Raw genomic sequence first — 8,632 nt, forward strand, 5'->3', positions numbered from 1 at the left:
GAGTTAGTACGCTGCTCAAAGAATTACGAGCAAACGGCACTCACTGGATGATGCAGGGTATTGTAAGAAGTGGATATGAGTTTCAAACTTATTGCTGTGGGTTTTCGTCTTGTTCTATGGCGCAATACTTCACGCTGTTTTATACTCGACAGTCTGCGAATGACATAACGTAGTGTAGTAACATTAAATTGTAACCGTTTTCATGGTTGGTGACAGCAATGTACGTAGAAATTCTGCAAAAAAGAGGGTGGTTTATGGGGAATTCTACGATTTTACATAATAGTTTCAGTTAGGAAATGAGAGTCTTGGTTAATGCTATACTTAAGTATGGATTCGTGGCTAGAGTATGATACTAAAGCCGTAATTTAATAATGGTAATACGATTGACAGGAATATTAATATAATCATGCAGGATCAATGACAGAATTTCCACTCAAAGGCAATCTTGCCATATTATTGACAAAGAAATGTATATGAATCCATATATTATATACCGTATTCTTCAAGCTACGGTGGCTAAATATCAATACGCCCACTTCTTGAGGTAGAGTTCCTGCTTCGCTTTTAGGCCACCATGCGAGTCTGTGGTGAACAATATCTTTTCTTGGAGTTTTAAAGTTTCCTTCCACATTCTCATTTTATCAAAGCTTTAAAATAATCATTTATTTTCATTAATCATCCATCTCCTCTACCCTATTGGCGTAACCATATAACGCTAAATTAAATATTTAATTTCATGTTTGATATACAATGAAACTTCTCCCAACGGCCTTATCTTCTCCTGACCAGCAACTATTGACTTCCTTAAATTACAATTATTTTACTCCCTTTAAGGCGAATACTTTATTACCAATATGGTGGATAGTCAACACTTTAAATTTATATAGACCCCTATATATATATATATATATATATATATATATATATATATATATATATATATATATATATATATATGTGTGTGTGTGTGTGTGTGTGGGCCGGATTTACGGAGTACAAAGGTGCACGTGCACCCCCTTCCTCATTGTAAATATACACTATCTGAAACGAGAAGCTAGAAGTGAAAATAGAAACACATCCGAAACTTTCTACCATCACGTTTCTGTTTGGGGATTAAAAGAAACTAGAGCTTTGCAGAAGCAATAGTTTAAGTTGATTTTCTGAAGGTTGAAGGAAAAAGGATTCACCAAGCAAAATATTACATTTTGTCAAGTTGGAAGAAACAGAAGGCAGGAGAAGAGAAGGACATTTTTGTCCTGCATTCCAGTTGCGACCCTTTTTGAAATACTTTCTTCTTTTCTATGCATCGTTGTTGTCAGGGGTGAAGAATAATGTCACATGTTACTTTGAAGAGTTTCAGTATGGTTGGTTATTTTGGTAATTATTGGTGTACCCCTCAAACAATTCTGGATCCGGCGCTGTAAGGCTCCCCATATTCTAGTGTACGTGTCTTCTATGAACACACGTCATAAGTATAAGCACGTATTATTGTTTATTAAGAAAGTTACAAACAGACGATACTAGAGGAAATACGAAGACACGAAGCTTACACGGTGAAATCTGAAGATGGACCAATCTCCTAGAAGACATCCATAAAAGAGGACCAGGGGAGAACTAAATTATCAATTCACGACTGATCAACTAGCCTACAGCACCTGCTTCTGAGGTCGCATTGGGAAAGGGAGTTCCTACCTTATCCTTATCTCTGGAGGCCACACTGGGCAAAGGAGATATCCTAACTACAGCGTTCCTCCTGAGGTCGCTATGAACAAAGAAGATTCCTTTAACAAACAAACCTGGAGGCTGCTCTAAGCGAAGGGGTTCCCGTACATACTTAACTATACCTTAAATATCCGACATATTGTTTGTCGTCTGGTTTGGCACAGAAACTGATGAAAATTATTGAGAGAATTAAAATGTTGCAATAACGTTTTTTTAAAATAATCGGATTTATTTTTTAAAAAGGATTTCATTTTCCTTGTATTTTTGCAGTAACTAGCTTGAAATAGAATAAAGTTGCGGAATTAGGAAGAAACAATAATTATGTTAGATCAGTGCATCTTATGTATTTCAAGTTGTTAATACATATACACCAAGCTAGTTCTTGTCAACTATTAAAAAAAACTTTTGGAAGAACAAGAAAAGAGGTATGCGTAGATTTAATGTTGCTTACTTCCCGCTTTAAATTTAAAAAAAATATTTGTTTATTCTCTTATAAGAGGTAGTTGCGAGATGAACAAATGCTTCAACTACAGTTATGAGATTTCTTTACGTAAGACTAATTAAGATATGGCAGTTTAAAGGAATTTCTCACAATTAAAAAATTGAAACAAGAAAATAACTAATATTAATAAAAAGAAACATAACAGAAAAGTCCTACCAATACACCAATTATGAGTGCCATCTTCTGTCATTTACGTATTGTTCTGGTTATGTGAATCTTTGGAGTATTAAGTCAGGTCCAAGAGGTTTTTTTCAAGGTCTTAGAACAATTGTCTAGATGTCTAATGTTTTCTTCTTTCTTTTTGAATCAATAATTGTACAGTATAGCCTAAAGAAATAAAAATGAAATGAAATCTTGAAGTTTTACGTCCCACAGTTATGCCGGTTAGGCTAAAGGAGACGGTGATGATGAACAACGAAAGAAATGGTGGAATGAAGAAAGTGGAGGAAACGAGAGAACCCCAAGGAAACCCACGCACACGGTGTTTGTCCACCACAAAGTTCACTAGACGGGAGCAGGGTTTGAACCGGGAACCCCATGTATCAGAGGTGAACGCTCTACCACTGAGACAAAACTGCTGTAAAGCCTAAAGAATCACATTAAAACTATACACTTTTAAAAACCATCAGTCCCATTCCGGACACCCTGTAGAAACTTAGCATTTTAATATATAGATGGGTAACTAGAATAGGTACTTTAAAAATGGAACATTATTCTTAGAAATAACTTTAGTGGAATGAACATGTTAACGAATAGCGCATAAATTCTTGAGAAATTTTTGAGTTTTAAAATAATCAAAGTGAATGGAACCTGAATGGACATTAAATTATTTTTACTTTATTTTGATTCTGTAGCAATAAAATTGATTTATTACTTTATGCATATAATGATTACAAATTTTGTTGCGTGTCGTTGTTACCACGTAATTTTTGTGGCTAATAGTAATTAGATCCTAATAAACTTCATCACTTTAACGCAGAAACTACTGGTATTATTATTCTCTGCCTCCCTCGACCCTATCCCTTGATGTATTCGTTCTGATGCTGTACATAACACAAACCGCAAGCAGTGACATCTGGTGGAAACTTTACTCAACTAACTTCCAAGCTTATAATATTAGTGAGTGCAAAACCACGCAAAGCAGAATACCATAAAATCATCGTAAATCACGCCTTCATTATTAAAGGGGTTATGCTGTTATTAACATCACGTGATTAGAAGCTGAAACCAGTGATTACTGTACACACCAACATTAAAAGATCTAGTTAACTGCCAACGTTATTTCTGCTATATCGTCTGATTTGTTGTTGAAAAAGAAATCTTGCTAGTTTGAAGAACGTAAATTAGTGATAACATTTCTGTTGGTATTTCTGTGTTCAACATTATTTCTCCGGTTTGTTAACCACAATCGTCAAAATGCACAGAGCAATATGTGGTCTCCGTTTTGTGGGGAGATCTGATTGACGTTGATAACACTAGAGGTCAGTAATGGTTTTGTGTTTACTAGAAACCAAATTAAAAGGCTGGAGGCAATTCTTTATTGGAAAATCAGTAAGTGATTGACCATTTAACTAAACCAATTGGACCGACAGCTCAGAATTTATGTTGTCCTCTGTCAGTACTGGAATTAAATGTACGTGTTGTGGCAATAGTTATGTACGGTACTATGAGTTTTCAAATATTCAGAATAACAACGATATATCGGGGAACGGGTTCAGATCAGAAGAGATTACCATTTGTCTGAGGTTATCTTGAAGCAGAAATAGGTTGGCATGACGTATAAAAGAATGAAATCTCAGTACTAGTGTAAAGGTTGGAGCTACGTCAGTATTAACTAGTAGCCTGTAGATGCAGCGGTTACAACATTAAAGGCATGTGCGCCTTTATTTCTTGGGGCCATAATAACAGATATTTTGCTGAAATGTGTCCATTTCACATTTTTGTTTAATTTAATAGATTTTTCTTTCTTTTTCTTTCTGTTTGTTGTGTGTTTTTTCTGCAATGTGATAAACCAATTCCAAGCTTTATTTACATATATATTCATATTCGTATCGCATCGCATGCAGTAAGAAAAGTTTGATCTTGAAGTGGGCCCTCCTTGAATCGCGAGGAGCTTAAATGGAAGAGCATTTCTCTCCTCTCCGTACCTAGGGCGCCCATTAGGAAGGAAAGGTGGGGCGCTCTCCCCATTGAAGAAATTGTACTTCGGAATATCAAAAACTCAATTGAATTTTTAGAATAGTTAGAGCAAAATTTTAAACTATATTTGAAATGTCGCTTATACTTGCCCCCCTTGGAAACCACAACATGGGCACCCTTGACCGTGACATTGATTATACTAACATCACTTGGCACAACCAGTATGTCGTAGCAGCCAATCCAACGTTTTTCTCTTATAATAGGAATACACAAGATGTGGTCAAAGCATCGGCGCAAATCTGTCTTCAACATTGGAGGAAGGGAACGGGGAAGACCGTTCCCATATATATATATATATATTAATCGATGTTCAAAATATGAAGTTGAAAAGCAATGCTGTGGAGGATCAGAGGAGCAGAGTTGTCTTCAACATTGGGAGGTGGGCAGATTTGAAGCTTATTCTGCGGGAGGGGAGAGATGAGACTCATATTACGGTAGATGAATCCGATTTCTGAGGTGAACCTGTTGAATATTATACAACAAGGGACATTCATTTCGTCTCACTTTCCTTTGTGGCAATCGGATACTAATCATCATATTTCTCCACTAAAACGCATTTCAATCGGATTATTGGGAGGACAGTTCCCCCAGTTCCAAGACTCGGGGACCTGTCCCCCTTATCTCCCCCGACATTTGCGCCAGTGAGAGAAAATATGATTTGTCATGCTGCTGATATTTGTTAACAAACGGACGCAGTTTGGGCAAGCATTTTAAAATATACACGTCCTTCTTCATAGCTGATCTTTTTCGTGTTGGTACGAAAGAGCTGAAGGTATCGTTTGTAGATATCTTACATCATGCTAAAGTCTTTGGCTTAAATTTCGATTTCGGAATACACTTTCCACTCACGGACGTGGTTGACTTGTCCACTGTAAAATCCATGATTTACGACGTCAATAATTCGTCGTCCATAATGATGTTAATATCGCCCTTCAGCACTGTTTGCCGCAATGCACGGTATTATAGGAGAATTTCTTCCAGTTGTTTGGCGGTGAATCGGGGATTCACACTGTCAATACCTCTAAAAAGCAAGTTTTTTGAATGTGAGGCAGACAGTATTCTTCGACAATCCGAACCTGAATTCCACTTTTCGAGCACTTATTCAAATACGATTTTCTCCTGACTTCTTTAGTTCTTGAAGTTTCTGCTGTTCCAAAACTGGAGTTCTTTCCAGATTTCTTATTTACGAGGGCAATGTTCCTTTCGTATCTCGCTAACACGTTGTGTATTGTTCTCCGACTGACACCTTCGTTCAGAAAATGATGTAACACCTATATTTTACACTGATTGCTCGACATAGGTAAACACGTTGCCGTAAACTTACTTGTTCATCAACTTTCAACTTCACGCAACACACAGTATTGCACAGAACATACAACTTGGGACACCAGTCAACACTTGCACTATCTGCACAGCGTTGTCCAACTACTGTTCTGAACATTTTTAGAACTTCACCATGGCTAAGCGGCTAGATTTAGCGCCTTTGGCATGGAAAGCTCGGGTTCGATTCTCAGCGGGAGCTCATGTGGTTTGGGTCCCACGTTAAGCTGTAGGCAGGGCTGGATTAAAGGGGAACTTAAGGGGATGTACCCCTGGGTCTCCAGATGGACGGCGTCTCCACTCTGATCAAAATCTCAAATGGCTGTGTAAAAATAATCATACAAGATGATGATAGCCTGTTTCGGTTCAAATCTTCAGGTGCCGAAACCGAAGAGGCGCGTCTGCGAAAAAAAAAAAAACATACAAGATGCAACCATCATCATAAGATAAAATATGCCCAAAAATTGCCTTAACTTTCCCTATTGTACTTTCACAGAAATGTATTAAAGGAAATCAGCAGGGTCTGCATAATTTTAATACCCTTGGGCCTCCAGATGGGTTAATCAGGCCCTGGCTGTAGGTCCAGGTTTCATATAGCATCGTTGCTGAAAGGAACGCTAAAACTCAATATCAAATCAAAATGACCATTTGTAGTTTGTGCCACTACTAGTAGAAATGAAATGAAATCTTTCAATTTTACGTTCTACGGCTGTGCTAAACACACTAAGCTAAAGAAGACGGCGAATAATGAATAAAGTTGGCGAAACGGGAGAACCCCGAGAAAACCCACGCACACGGTGTTTGTCCACTTGAAACTCCCCAAAAATTTCACTTGACTCGAGCTGGGATCAAACCAGAGACCCCAGCACCAGAATTGAACGCTCTACCCGTAGTGGTGGTTTGTGAGCCACCGCGGCCCCGCCACTACTGGTGATACACGCCTTATTTATTGATGTAAGTTTTACAATTATAATTATTTCTGTAGTATTCAGTTTCTATTTACTTTCAAACATAATAATGAACAATCACTGCTAAACGCAAGACAAAAAAAAAGTTACTTTTGTTCCAAAAGCGAATGCTTGCTAAATGAGATATAAAGCATAAAGTATATTTTAATAATTATGTTTGACACATTCTATTTACGTAACTAAAAACAAAAATCATTGGCACATTCCCTAAAGACATTTTCAATGAAACATTTTCAATGAAACAAAGCAAGAAGCATTAAAATTAGAATTCGGCATCTATGGCCATGTTAACCCTTCACATTTGAGGGTTGACATGAACACACTATCCGAGGAAAGGGAAAGAAGAAAGGAAGCGGCCTGGGACCTATATGTTAGGTACCACCCTGGCATTCGTCTAATGTGAATGACGAAAACCTCATTCAGGATGGCTCACCTGAAAAAGCTTTTTACACTTTTTCGACCGAGTGTCCACACCGGGAATCGAACCTGGGACCGCTCGCACCGCAGGCGAGAGCATCAGCGACTACGCTACGCGGGGCCACAAAGCAAGAAAGATTTGTAATTAGTTTTTATAGCAGGTCTGAAAGCAGTCTCAGAAATTTTAAATAATAATTAACTCTTGAATATAACTTTATTTTAATTGTAAACACCATATTATGGCCCAGGCCCGCAACCAGAGGGTTGTAGAGAGAACCTGGCCCCCCTAAACTGTTCGTGGTCCCTCTACACCTCAATACAAAATGCCCTTATTAATACCGAAAACACAATTAATTTGTAACATAATTTTTAATGACTTGCCCCCCCCTAACATATTCATGCCCCCCAAATCTCTGTGTCTGGTTCCGAGCCTGCTATGGTCATCTTTATTTGTTTTTGGGAAGCAAATTTTAAGTTTTCCCGTTTCTTCTCTTTCTTGCCACTCCTCCGTTACTTGACCAAAATGGCCAAAGTACAAAGTTAAAAGAATCAAAGTAAATGAAAGCTAAACACTTACCCACAACTCATTCTCCAATTGATAATGGAATGGCCAATGCAAAACGCTGAAGTAGACGATTAGCCAATCAATGCGTACAGAACAATTCTGAGATACCAGAAAAATGGCTGCTCTTGCATTACTCGTGTAATTTCCATATAGTCTAAAAGAGAAGTTTCGAGTCAAGCGCTAATATTTGGAAACGATTGTAACTAAATATTCGAAAGTAAACTCCAGATGGTTGTCAAGTCACCACAACCACTTGTCGACAATACAAGATGGGGTTGCCAACCATCGGGTATTTTATCGGACAGTTCGGTTATTGATACCCTTGTTTGGTGTCCAGTACCATGCGCGCCGACTACGTAGGTGCTCCGGGGCTTCAGCACCAACACAAATATCTTGTCGGTGCGCCGCACCCACAAGATTTTTAGTTTGATAGAAACAAAATGAAATAAATATTTCTCACTTGTCATTATTAAAAAATAATAAGCAATTAAAACATAGAGATGGAAGCTAAAATTTCTAACCTCTAAAACATAATTGTTTGTTTCAAATATGTTAGTGCAAATGCAAGTAAGCAATACACTTAGCTTATGTTTAGTAGTCAGTCATTTTGTAGTTTATGTTTACAACAATATCCTTGCAGAGTTCCTTCTGCAATACCATTAAAATTATTTGCTTTTATGAAGATTTTTTTTTTTCATTTTAATTTGTATGAAAGTGGTAGTTTTTAAAAAGTAATGTGTTGATAATATCATTGCCTCTTGCAATCACTGTGCATCATGTAAGTTGTTTATAGTAGACAATACACTTAATATTACGATTACAGTAACTTATTTTTAACCTTGGACCCGGGTTTGAACCCGTTTCTCTTGTGTTAAGTCGGAACCCGTGTTACCGACTGAGCTAGGGCAGGCCCAACCTATCCTTATAGTAGAGGTATAT

This window comes from Thermobia domestica, chromosome 13, assembly GCF_964235325.1.
Source record: "Thermobia domestica chromosome 13, izTheDome1.hap1.1, whole genome shotgun sequence".
Classification (NCBI taxonomy): domain Eukaryota; kingdom Metazoa; phylum Arthropoda; class Insecta; order Zygentoma; family Lepismatidae; genus Thermobia; species Thermobia domestica.